Source organism: Artibeus jamaicensis, unplaced genomic scaffold (assembly GCF_021234435.1).
Source record: "Artibeus jamaicensis isolate MK-2021 breed Jamaican fruit bat unplaced genomic scaffold, CSHL_Jam_final contig_3188, whole genome shotgun sequence".
In the NCBI taxonomy this organism is placed as follows: domain Eukaryota; kingdom Metazoa; phylum Chordata; class Mammalia; order Chiroptera; family Phyllostomidae; genus Artibeus; species Artibeus jamaicensis.
In genome coordinates this window covers 1,033,006-1,047,017 of record NW_026521745.1, presented here as the reverse complement: position 1 = coordinate 1,047,017, position 14,012 = coordinate 1,033,006, and positions in this window count along the sequence as shown.

The window sequence follows — 14,012 nt, the reverse complement described above, 5'->3', positions numbered from 1 at the left end:
TTTGACTTTTTTAGTGCACTCAGGTACTCATCAGAGCGAGAAGATGGCATTATAAAACTGGAAAGGAACACTGTGGTCATCTCATCCAAAACTCCCCAAGAGTGATAAAGAAAAATAACATGGTGGTTTAGATATACCTAGAATTATTGACAGAGCTTTGATGTCAGACATTTAAAAGTAATAAGCATTTAAATGTCAGACTGGGGTTTGATGCTGACCATCAAAACAAATGGGAACTGCTGGTCTCGTGGGTCCGGAAGGCCCGGGGACTGACTTCTGGCCGGTGCCACAGGACCTGGAAGCGCCCTGCCAGTTTCGCAGTCCCAGGCAGCTTGGCAGGCACACGCTGACACGGAGGCTTCTGGGTCCCCGCCACAGCGCTGGGAGGCACCTTGCTGGTTTCTTGGATCCCAGACAGCTTGGCGGGTGCGCACAGGCGCAGAAACCTCTGAGTCCCCGACACAAGACTGGGAAGGTCCCTGCCGGTTTCAACTGGCCGGTGTGCACAGGCGCAGAAGCAGTTGAGTCCCGCCACAGGACTAGGAAGGACTCTACCAAAACCCGTGGGACCCAAGTAGCTTGGCGAGTGTGGGGGTGCTCACACCCCAATCTGGTAGCCTGGCTGGTGTGCGCACTTGAGCTGGCATCCCAGCCCACAGAGATCCTGCTGCAACCAGAAAAACCAGTCTGGACAGTTTGAAACCAACAAGGGAAGGGTTTCTCTGTTGTTGTTGTTATTGTTATTATTATTTTTGTTGTTGTTGTTTGTTTGTTTTGGGGTTTTTTTCCTTTATTTAGTAACTTTTTTGTGCATTTGTTTAGTAATCATATATTTTTTAATTTTATCACTGCTTTATCTTTCTATACTTTGTTCCTCTCCTTTCTTTTTCCCTGTTTTAGTCCTTCTTCCTTTCCTCTTAAACTCATCGCTTTCGCCTCCCTTCTCCTGCATTTGTTTGATTCTTTGTTTGTCGCTTTGTTTCCTTTTACCCACAAGAGACACAAACAACTAGTTTTCCACCACTTGTTTTCCTTTAGCACACTACCTAAAGCTCTATACCCCCTACTCAGACAGATGACATAGAGTTTGTTATATGAGTGCTGCTCTAATATTAGTGTAAATAATAGCTGATCTATACAACAGTAAATACTTAACAACACATCTCACGGATCTTAGCCCATTGTACTGGTCCCTGAATTCTTTCACTGTAGTGATTAACTCTATTTTCTCAAACACTACACCTATTTACTGTTCCTTACACTCACCTTACCTCAAAATCTGACCGTCTGAAACCTCACTGCTTACCAGTTCCAACTAAAAAGCCTTACCTCCCGAACAAGAGACTTCTCTTTTGTCCATCCTCTCGTAAAAGAGGCAAGTTGGGCTAAAGAATACGGTTAACACAATATATAGCCTAAAGATCGCCTATCTCCTCTCTACCAGCTGTGACTGTAAGTATCATAAAACACTCTTCTGCTGTCATAAACCATTTTGCCTCCTTCTACAACTGATTACACATACACGATAAAAGGAGTAGGTGGAGACAGAGAACATAAAGATACCTGAAGGAGTCTGCACCACTGAAATTCACAGGTATTATACCACAGAGGTTCACAACATAAACCCAGGGAGTCAGAACAGATCAATTTTAGAAGCTGAGGCTAACAAGGAGAGTCTCACAATCAATGGGAAGACAAAGAAACAATCCCCAAATGAAAGAAAAGGAGGAAGTTTCAGAAAGAATGTTAGATGAAATAGAGGCTGATCAACTATCATATAGAGAATTCAAAGCACTGGTTATTACAAAGTTCAAAGAGCTCACAATGAGCTACCAGAAACTACAGGGGAGCTACAATGATCTCACCGCAAACTATATCAACATGAAAAACGAAATAGAAACTATCAGCAAGAGACAAGAGGAAATGAAGAATACAATTTCCAAATTGAAGAACATAGTAGAAAGTTCAAAAAGTAGAATAGATGAGGCAGGGGATCGGATTAGCGAGTTGGAGGACAAAGTAGAAAACATCTCACAGAAGAGCAGGAAAATGAAAAGAAACTCAGAAAGAATGAAGAGGAATTAAGAGAAATACAAGACAATATGAAACATAATAATATCCGAATAATAGGGATACCAGAAGGAGAACAAGAAGAACAAGGGATAGAAAACCTATTTGAAAGAGTAATGAGAAAATTTCCCTAATTTGATGAGAGAAAAAGTCACACAAATCCAGGAAGCACAGAGTCCCAATCAAGAGGAACCCAAACAGGCCCACTTCAATACACATTATCATTAAAATGGCAAAATTCCAAGACAAAGAGAAAACCTTAAAGGCAGCAAGGGAGAAAAAGGAAGTAACATACAAGGGAGCCCCAATAAGGTAAGCTACTGACTTGTAAATGGAAACACTCCAAGCAAGAACAAAATGGCAAGAAATATTCCAAGTAATGAGAACCAGAAGCCTACAACCAAGACGACTTTACCGAGCAAGGCTCTCAATCAAAATAGAAGGCCAAATAAAGAGTTTCCAAGACAAGAGAAGTCTAAAAGAATACGCCTCCACCAAACCATCTCTACAAGAAATACTAAAAGGACTGCTTTAAAGGAAGGAAGGAAAAGAGGGAGACAGAGAGGAACACAGGTACAAAAATGGCAATGAATAAGTACCTATTAATGGTAACCTTAAACGTAAATGGATTAAATGCTCCAATCAAAAGACACGGAATAGCTCAATGGATAAGAAAGCATGACCCACACATATGCTGCCTACAAGAGACCCACCTCAGGACAAAAGACCATCACAGACTAAAAGTGAAAGGCTAAAAACAAATTTACCAAACAAACAGACAAAAAAAAAAAAAGCTGGGGTAGCAATTCTCATATCAGACAAAATAGACTTCAAAAAAAGGGCCATAAAGGAGAGACCCAGAATGTCACTTCATAATGCTCAAGGGAAGAATCCACCAAGAAGACATTAACATTGTAAATATATATGCACCCAACATAGGAGCACCCAAATATATAAAGAAAATCTTAGAGGACTTCAAGAAAGATATTGACAGCAACACAATTATAGCAGGGGATTTTAACACCCCACTATCAAAAATGGACAGATCTTCCAAATAAAATATCAACAAAGATATTGCAGATTTAAACAACACCCTAGAGGAAATGGACTTAACTGATATATATAGAGCCCTTCATCCCAAAGAAGCTATATACACATTCTTTTCAAATGCACATGGAACATTTTCAAAAATAGACCACATGATAGGACACAAAACAAGCCTCAACAAATTCAAGAACATTGAAATCATACCAAGCATTTTCTCTGACCACAAGGGACTGAAACTGGAAACAAACCCCAAAGGAAAAAACCCAAAGCACCCAAAAACATGGAGACTGAATGGCATGCTATTAAACAACAAATGGGTCAAGAATGAAATTAGGGAAGAAATCAAAACGTTTCTGGAAAAAATGAAAATGATCTCACAACAACCCAAAACTTATGGGACACAGCCAAGGCAGCCCTGAGAGGGAAGTTTATAGCAATACAGGCCTACCTAAAGAAGATAGAAACATTTCAAACAAACAACCTAACCCTACGCCTACAAGAACTCGAGGAACAACAACAAAGACAGCCCACAGCAAGGAGAAGGAAGAAAATAACTAAGATTAGAGCAGAACTAAAGGCCATAGAGACTAAAAGCACAATTCTAAGGATCAATGAATCCAGGAGTTGGTTCTTTGAGAAGATAAACAAAATAGACAAGCCTTTAAGTAGGCTCATCAAGAAAAGAAGAGAGAGAATGCACATAAATACAATCAGAAATGAAAAAGGAGAGATTACAACTGATACCACAGAAATAGAAGGGATTGTAAGAAATTACTATGAAGAACTATATGCCAAGAAATTTGAAAACCTAGGGGAAATGGCCACATTTCCAGAAAAATATAATCTTCCAAAACTTAATGAAAAAGAAACAAAAAATCTGAACGCACCAATAACAGCAAAAGAAATTGAAGGAGTAATCAAAAAACTCCCATCACACAAAAGCCCTGGACCAGATGGGTTCACAGGAGAATTCTACAAAGCATTTAAGGAAGAGCTAATCCCTATTCTCCACAGACTATTCCAAAAAATCCAGAAGGATGGAAAACTCCCAAATTCTTTTTATGAAGCCAGCATCATCTTAATTCCAAAACCAGACAGAGACACAACAAAGAAAGAACTTCAGGCCAATATCCCTGATGAACATAGATGCTAAAATCCTCAACAAAATATTGGCAAATCGCATCCAACAATATACCAAAAAGATCGTACACCATGACCAAGTGGGATTCATCCCAGGGATACAAGGATGGTTCAATATTCGCAAAACAGTAAATGTAATACATCACATAAACAAGAGCAAAGACAAAAACCACATGATCATATCAATAGACTCCAAAAAAGCTTTTCGTAAAGTACAACACCCATTTATGATAAAAACACTCAGCAAAGTGGGAATAGAGGGAGCATTCCTCAATATAATAAAGGCCATATATGAGAGACCTACAGCCAATATCATACTCAATGGGAAAAAACTAAAAGCTTTTACACTACGATCAGGAACAAGACAAGGATGTCCACTTTCACCACTTCTATTCAATATAGTTTTGGAAGTTTTGGCTACAGCAATTAGGCAAGAAAAGGAAATAAAAGGCATCCAAATAGGAAAGGAGGAAACAAAACTGTCACTGTTTGCAGATGACATGATAGTGTACATGGAAAATCCTATAGACTCTACCCAAAAACTGCTCAAACTAATTAATGAATTTGGCAAAACAGCAGGATACAAAGTCAATATCCAGAAATCAAAGGCTTTTTGTATACTAACAATGAATCAGCAGAAGCAGAAATCAAGGAAAAAATCCCATTCGATATAGCAAAAAGAAAAATAAAATATCTGGGAATAAACCTAACCAAGGAGGTAAAAGACTTGTATGCAGAAAAGTACACAGCACTGAAGAAAGAAATCAGGGAAGACACAAACAAATGGAAACATATACCTTGTTCATGGATTGGAAGAATTAACATCATCAAAATGTCCATACTACCCAAAGCAATGTACAGATTCAATGCTATACCTATTAAAGTACCAATGGCATATTTCACAGACATAGAACAAACACTTCAAAAATTTATATGGAACCATAAATGACCCTGAATAGCAGCTGCACTTTTGAGAAAGAAGAACAAAGTAGAAGGGATCACAATACCTGATATCAAACTGTATTACAAGACCATTGTAATCAAAACAGCCTGGTACTGGCATAAAAACAGGCACATAGACCAATGGAACAGAATAGAGAGCCCAGAAATCAACCCAACTCTCTACAGTCAATTAATATTCGACAAAGGGGGCAGTAACATAAAATGGAGTAAAGATAGCCTCTTCAACAAATGGTGTTGGGAGAACTGGACAGCTACGTGCAAAAAAATGAAACTTGAGCACAGACTTACACCATACACTAAAATAAATTCAAGGTGGATAAAAGACTTAAATGTAAGTCGTGACACCATTAAAGTCCTAGAGGAAAACATTGGCAACAAAATCTCAGATATTTCACGCAGCAATTTCTTTACTGATATGTCCCCTAGAGCAAGGAATGTAAAAGAAAGAATAAACAAGTGGGATCTCATCAAAATAAAAAGCTCCTGTGTGGCTGAAGAAAACAGTATTGAGTTAAAAAGACAATCAACTGTATGGGAAAATATATTTGCCAATGATACCTCAGACAAAGGTTTAATCTCCAAAATATACAAAGAACTTACACGACTCCACTCTAAGAAGACATCTAACCCAATTAAAAAATGGGAAAAGGACTTGAACAGATATTTCTCCAAGGAGGACATACAGAATATCCAGAGACACATGAAGAGATGCTCAGTATCGCTAGCCATCAGAGAGATGCAAATTAAAACCACAATGAGATACCACTTTACACCAGTCAGGATGGCTATCATAAACAAAGCAACAAACAACAAATGTTGGAGAGGGTGTGGGGAAAAGGGGACCTTAGTTCACTGTTGGTGGGATTGCAGACTGGTACAACCATTATGGAAAATAGTATGGAATTTTCTCAGAAAAATAAAAATCGACCTGCCTTTTGACCCAGCAATTCCACTGCTAGGATTATATCCTAAGAATCCTAAAACATCAATATCAAAGAACCTATGCACCACAATGTTCATAGCAGCACAATTTACAATAGCCAAGAGTTGGAATCAACCTAGGTGCCCATCAGTAAATGAATGGATCCAAAAATTGTGGTACATATACACAATGGAATTCTATGCAGCAGAGAGAAAGAAGGAGCTACTACCCTTTGCAACAACATGGATGGAACTGGAAAGCATTATGCTGAGTGAAATAGTCCAGGTGGTGAAAGACAAATACCCTATGATCTCACCTTTAACAGGAAGCTAAACAACAAAACAAACAAGCAAGCAGAATAAAAACAAAGACATTGAAATAGAGAACAAGGGGACAGTGACCAGAGGGGAGAGGGAAGGGAATTTAAGGGGGAAAAAGGGGAGGGATTTGGAGGAACAAATATGAAGGACACAGAGATGAGAACTAAGGGGGGTGGAAATGGGAGGGAGGTGGGGAGCACGGGGTGGGGGGTGCTGGGATGGGAAAAATAGACAAAAAAACTGTACTTGAAAAATAACTAAATAAAATTTTAAAAAAAGAAAGAAAAATAACTAAATAATGGTTTTTTTAATAAATAAATAAAAAGAAAAAGAAAACCAAATGGGAAAAGTACAAACCTGCTTTGGCAAAATGACATTTCACTTTTCCTACCTTGTATTAAAGTCAAGATTACACAGGGTACTGTCACCATCAAAGGAAACCCCATAAGTAGGTCTCAGGCCTGCCTATGCCTCAGGATTACATGTGGAGTGACATAAAAATATAGTTGTCAGGACCATCTCAGACTTACTCCTAGGATTTTCCTCCCCTTCTGGTGAGAATGCCCATCTAGAGCTTTACTCAAACTTTGGTCTTGATTCATTTAGACATACCCATAGCAAATGCAAAAGAAGGGAACTGGACCCACAACTTGTGATTCAAAATAAAAAAAAACAGCCCTATAATTTCAAAAACACTGTTTTCACAGCTACTGTTTTCAACTTCTAAAATAAAGCTTGGTGGCAGAAAAAAAGTCTTAATAATGCCATTTCTGAAGATAATCACAAAAAAAAAACAATTAGCACTGATTTTAACTTCATGTCTGGGATCAGCCTTTCAGAATCCAGTTATATATGTATAATATATCTACCTGCTAATGATGATTAAAGATTTGAATGCCATCCCATTAGAATTCAAAGTTATGATATTAATAAAAAAATATTCTTGTACCATTTGTTGTATGTGAACTGCAACAAAGTCTACAGAAATACCAGTTCTTATTTCCAGAATATGACTTTTAATTATGAATCTGCTACTTATGGACTGAAAAGTGAGGACTGTAATGTTTACAAACTCTGTCAAAAACATGGTGAGAAGAATGCCTATAAATTACATTAAAGTCCTTGGATGAAAAATACCATGTAGACAACAAAACTCTGAAGCTACAGCATTATAGGTAGGTACAGTAATCAACTGAATCAGAAATTTTTTCTTCAGTTTGAATTTACTGAAATGCAGTAAATTGGTAAGGTTGATGAATCAACCTTCTCTATTGGGAAGGTTGATGAATTAACTTTTCTTAAATATAATTCAATCATTTATCAATTATATATCAACAGCCCCTCTTCCCCAATGTGAAAGAACAGCTTCCTATAACTGGTTTCCCAATGGAGACACTACATAGCCAGGTATGCACCAGGGGCCCCAGAACTTTATTTGAAAATCACTTGGGATCCTTGTTTAAAATGCACATCTCTGAGATCAAGTGTGTCTGGGATGGGACCAAAACACCCATATTTTTAATGCATACCCCAAGTGACTATGGGTGGTGATCAGTGAATCCACACTTGGAGGGACTCTGAAGTGCCATGCTGTCTTTGGCTTGCTTCACCTGTAGTGGCTTTTCAGATGTTCTCATTCCCTTGCCTAGTTTTTCTCAGTGGTCCCCAACCTTGGGTGACCATTTGGATAAGCTGGGAGCCAGGACTAAACCTCAAAGATTCTGAGTAAACTGATTCAGGTGGATTTTTGTAAAGCTTCCAGGTGGTAGTTCAGATTGAGTGTCCAGTGAGTGGTCTTTAAACTGAGTAATGATTTCATTTCCAAGCTGTGAATACCTGACAGATGTTCCCATGGCCAGGACCCCATGCCAGAGGATGGGGGGTCTCTGTTAGGTCACAGAGATAAGGACTTTCATGATAAGGGAAAAAATCTTTTTGACACAAGTTCAAAGACGAGCTTTGGGGACACTGCCCCATTTATTTGAGCCCAAATAGGGATTTCAGTCACAGAAAATGGGAATCTCTTTTTTTCCCCATTAAAAAAAATTATTTTATTGTTGTCCAATTACAGTTGTCTGCATTTTTCCCCCACTACTCCCACCCCACGCCAGCCAAACCCACCTCCATCCCTTGCTTCCACCACCCCCCTTGGTTTTGTCCATGTATCCTTCAAAGTAGTTCCTGAAAACCCTTCCCCCCATTATCCCCTACCACCTCCCCTCTAATTACTATCAGATTGTTCTTAATTTCAATGTCTCTGGTTTGATTTTGCCTTTTTTTTCTTTTGTTGATTATATTCCAGTTAAAGATGAAATCATATGGTATTTGTCCCTCACTGCCTGGCTTATTTCACTTAGCATAATGCTCTCCAGTTCCATCCATGCTGTTGCTAAGGGTTGGAGCTCCTTCTTTCTTTCTGCTGCATAGTATTCCATTGTGTAATGAACCATAGTTTTTTGATCCACTTTTTAAAAATTTTTTATTTAGTTATTTTTCAAGTACAGTTTTTTGTCTATTTCTCCCATCCCAGCCCCCCCCGTCTCCCCACCTCCCTCCCATTTTCTCCACCCCTAGTCCTCATCCCTGTCCTTCATACTTGTTCCTCAAAATCCCTCCTCATTTTTCCCCTTAAATTCCCTTGATCCACTTATTTACTGATGGGCACTTAGGCTGCTTCCAGCACTTGGCTACAGTAAATTGTGCTCCTATCAACATTGGGATGCATAGGTTCTTTTGCATTGGTGTTTCAGGGCTCTTAGGATATAATCGCAGCAGTGGAATTGCTGGGTCAAAAGCCAGTTCCATTTTTAGTTTTCTGAGGAAATTCCATATTGTTTTCCACAGTGGCTGCACCAGTCTGCAATCCCACCAACAGTGCACTAGGGTTCCCTTTTCTCCACATCCTCTGCAACACTTGTTTGTTGATTTGTTTATGATGGTCATTGTCAACCGTGTGAAGTGGTATCTCATTGTGGTTTTAATTTGCATCTCTCTGACAGCCAGTGATGCTGAGCATCTTTTCATATTTCTCTAGGCCCTCTGGGAATTTCTCACTAGTGAAGAATTATCTTTCTCTCTGGTGAGAATTGTTCTGCTTTAGCTCCCTAGGATAAATCAATAAATTAATAGTTAATAAGTAATAAATATTTAATACATATATTTATATATTTATTCTTGACTACTAAAGAAGGATATTTCTCACACAGGAGGTGGGCTTCTATTCTACATATGTATACATATACATAATACATATGTTATAACAGAAGCAATACAATCTTTCTGAAAGACATTCAAACAACTCAGAAGTGTATGAAGTAAAAATGTAAAAACCCTCTCTATCCTCTCATAGGCACTCACTAGTGCATCCTTTCAGACCTTTCGTAGGTACCCACATATATGTATAGGGTTGTTTCTTTAAATGGGAACAAATTATACTTATTGATATACAACTTGTTTTTTGAAAATCAGTGCTATAACATGGACCCCATACTATGTTGGAACACACAGACTTCCGTTGTTTTTTTTAAGGGCCACTTCATTTTCCATAATATCATCAGACAACAATTTCTACATACTAATGAATGTTTGATTGCCATTCTTACAGACAATGTTACAATAAACATCCTTCAAATTTGATACAATTCATGTTGATGTCAGCAGTCCTCCTTGCACAATGGGAAAAGTTTGCTGGGAGAAGGTGAAGATGTGCCCTGGGGGTAGAGACAGACCTTCCCGGAGTGATGGCCCTTCAGCATAGTTTGTGATATCACAGTTCTCCCTGTGAGCCTTTCCTTGACTGTTTATAATATTGAATTCAGTCAATAAATACAGATTGAGCTCCTACTAAGTGCACAGCCCTGTGCTAAATACTAGAACTCAATGGTACATAAAACATGGTCCTTGCCCTAGAGTCTTGTAATAATGCTGTATCAAGTGCCAATAAAATAATACAAACAAAGAGCAGAAGGAGAGCAAAGGCTGTTGTGATGGTCTCACCAGATCCTGACCTTGATCTGTGTTGACCTTTACTAATTATACCCTCTTCTCTCTTAGTATCTAACCTTCAAGAGACAAAATCACTCTGAAAAGCCCAACCCTTTCTCCTATGGATAATATGCTGACATGTTGACTACACATGTTGAAAAAGTCAATAAACAATAAACACACATTACATACACATGCACTGCCTGTGGGGAAGGTGTACATACAATGTACCTAGAAGTGTGGGCCACTCTCACACATAACTGTCACACCACTCATATTCTGTCTGAGTGAGCTTTGTTTGCTAGTGTACAGGCCTATGCATGGTTCACTATTCTGTGTTTCTCTAAGACAATTCCTTATTTTTGTATATTAATATGTTTATAGCTGTTTCAAGTTTTAAAGATAAGTAAAAAAGCTGCAAGATACTTTATGACCGCTATTCTGGTCAAGATGGTAGTGTAGGTAAATGGAGTACTCAGAACCTCTAATGACCACCATTCAGAATACTTGAAATTTAGCTGAATGGAAGTCCTAAAACTAGAGATTTAAAGAAGCCACATCAAGACAGATGGGTGGGGGTGAGCCATAAAGGGGTAGTCCCACACCCACATGTGGTGGTTTAAAATTGGGAGGGATATATTGAATGTGGAGTGAGGATCCCAGCCCCACATCAGAACCCACAGCACAGAATTCCAATGTAGGGAAGTGAGGTCCTTGTAACTTCTAGCTGTAAAAACCTATGGAAATTGTGGCTCTGTGAGGCTGAGGGCTCTTGATGTCCCAAGCATTTCTCTTAAAGGGCCCATGATTGGACTCACTTAGACTGAGTCACCCTGATTTCCAACTCTGGACCACCAGCTCCAAAGGTGCCAAGGACACAAGGGGAGGAACTAAACTCTCTAGCATCAGGATGAGGGCTGGAGTGGTAGCTTTCTCCCAGATAGAAGCGCTAGAAGAGACCATAGTTCCTTTGCTGAGCCCTCACCACACACAGTCTGCAAATGGGTAGGCTCCATATCTGAGATTCCATCAACCTAGCTATCACTGTTCACCCTACCCTGGTGATTCTGAGACTCTGACCCACCCAATTTCTGGTCCCCCTAAGTCACTTCCAGTGTCTTTTCCATAGAACTAGCCACTCTTGGCTCACGCTTCAGACTTTCCTAAAAGTTCTCAAACAAGCAGCATTTGGCCTCTACATGCCCCATAGCTCTTGCTAAGTGGCCCCAGGCCAGGCACTAGCAGCAGCCAGCCATGGTTCACAGCTTGGCCTCTCCCAATATCCTCTAAAGCCCAGCACAAGCAGCAATCATCTGCAAATTGCTCTCTAGCTCATGCTGGGTGGCCCCAGGCAGAGCACAGATGGTGGCTTCCCTTGTACCTTCAAAGAGGCCCCAGAGCCAGTGCATCAAGTGAACAGCTTCAGATCAGGCCACATTACAACCCAAACACCTCCACAAGCAACACACTCCTGGAGCAGACTCAGTGGGCACCAAAGCCCAATGAAGCAAGACTGCTCCATGGAGTCAGCCCCAGCACAGCAACTCCTCTGCTATAGTTGTAGCCAGTCCGTAAAGTCAATCAGCCTGGAAGTCAGTCCTTCCCAACAATGTGCCAAAAGCAATCAATGTCAACTACAACAGAACAGTACATGCAGCCCACATGAGAGGCCTGTGTACCTGGAGTACCCAGCTCAAGTGACTGGGGAGGCTGTGCCATTGAGCCCTTTAGGACACTTACATTAGGCTACTCTATTAAGTCCAGGAGATGTAGCAGCTCTACCTAATACATAGCAACAAATACAGAAAAGCAGTGAAAATGAGAAGACGAAGAAACAGGTGCCAAAGGAAAAAAACAGGAGAAATCTCCAGGAAAAGAATTATCGTGTTTTGCTGTGTATAATGTGCTCCCATGTATAATGAATGCCCACAGCTTTTTGTGTGCATTATAATATATACAGGATTATTATACCCATTATTATACCCAAAGAATCATATCCATGTGCAGCCTTCTTTCTGTCTAAAAAAGGTGGGCAAAAAAAGCATGCATTATACACAGTAAAATATGATAAATGTAATAATGAAGGCAAGAAAACTACCAGATAAAAAATTCAAAACTTAGTGAGAACTTCAACAGCATAAAAAAGGATGAGGAAACCATGAAAAAAAGTCAGAAATGAAGGACAAACTAACTGAAATGAAGAATAAATCACAAGGAATCAACAGTAGAGTAGATTAAGCAGGAAATCAAACTGGCAACTTGGGCAACTTGAAATGTACCAACATTCACATCATGGGAGTGCTGAAAGAAGAGAGAATAAGAAGTTGAAAACCTATTTGAAAAAGTAAAACTTTCAGCCAAGGTAGAGGTATAGGTAGACACACTCTGCCTCTTCGCACAACCAAAAGAAGGACAACAAATTTAAAAACAAAAACAAACCCAGAACTGCCACAAAATCAAACTGTATGGAAGTCCGACAACCAAGGAGTTAAAGAACAACATTCATGCAGACTGGTATGAGGGGTAGAGATTGACAGCCAGGGTGGAGAGGATGAATGGCAAGGGGGCAACTAGAGGACCAGGGTGAGCAAGGCAGCAGCTGACATACTGAGGTGTCCCACATATGTCTGCAGGTAAATTAGGAAGAACAACTGGGGAACGAGACCATGCAATTCAGGGGTCCAGGAAATAAACCCTCAAAACCTCTGACTGGAAAAATTTGTGGGGATTGAGGCAGCAGGAGATACTCCCAGATTCAAAGGAGCATTCATCTGAGAGACACACAGTATCCCAGAATGTACACAAAACCATCCTCCTGGGAATCAGCACCAGAAGGGCCCAATTTCCTTGTGGGTAGTGGAAGAAGTGACTGAAAGCCAAGGGATATCTGGGCAAGCAGTATTGTTCCCTCTCAGACCCCTCCCCCAGATAAAGCACCACAACTCAGCCACATAGGTTGCCCTGTCCTGGCAAATACCTAAGGCTCCACCCATTACTACATAACGGGTATGCCAAGACAAAAAAAAAAAAAAATGTGATCCAAATGAAAGAACAAATCAACATTCCAGAAAAAATACAACTGAGCAAAGAAGAGATAGCCAAACTATCAGATGCAGAGTTGCTCAAGAAACGGTTGAGTATCATCACGAAATAGAGGAAAAAATGAAGGCTATGCAAAGTGAAATAAAGAAATATGTACAGGGAACAACAGTGAAGGGAAGGAAGCCAGGACTCAAATCAATGACTTGAGAAGGAGAAGGAAGAAATAAACATTCAACCAGAACAGAATGAAGAAACAAGAATTCAAAAAAACAAGGAGAAGCTTCACAACCTCTGGGACAACTTTAAATATTCCAACAACAGAAGCATAGGGGTGCCAGAAGGAGAAGAGGTAGAGTAAGAAATTGAAAACTTATTTGAAAACATAATGAAGAACATCCCTAATCTGGCACAGAAAAACACTTCCAGGAAGTCCAGGAAGCTCAGAGAGTCCCAAAGAAATTGGACTCAAGGAAGCACACACAAAGGCACATCGTAATTATTACATTACTCAAAGTTAAAGATAA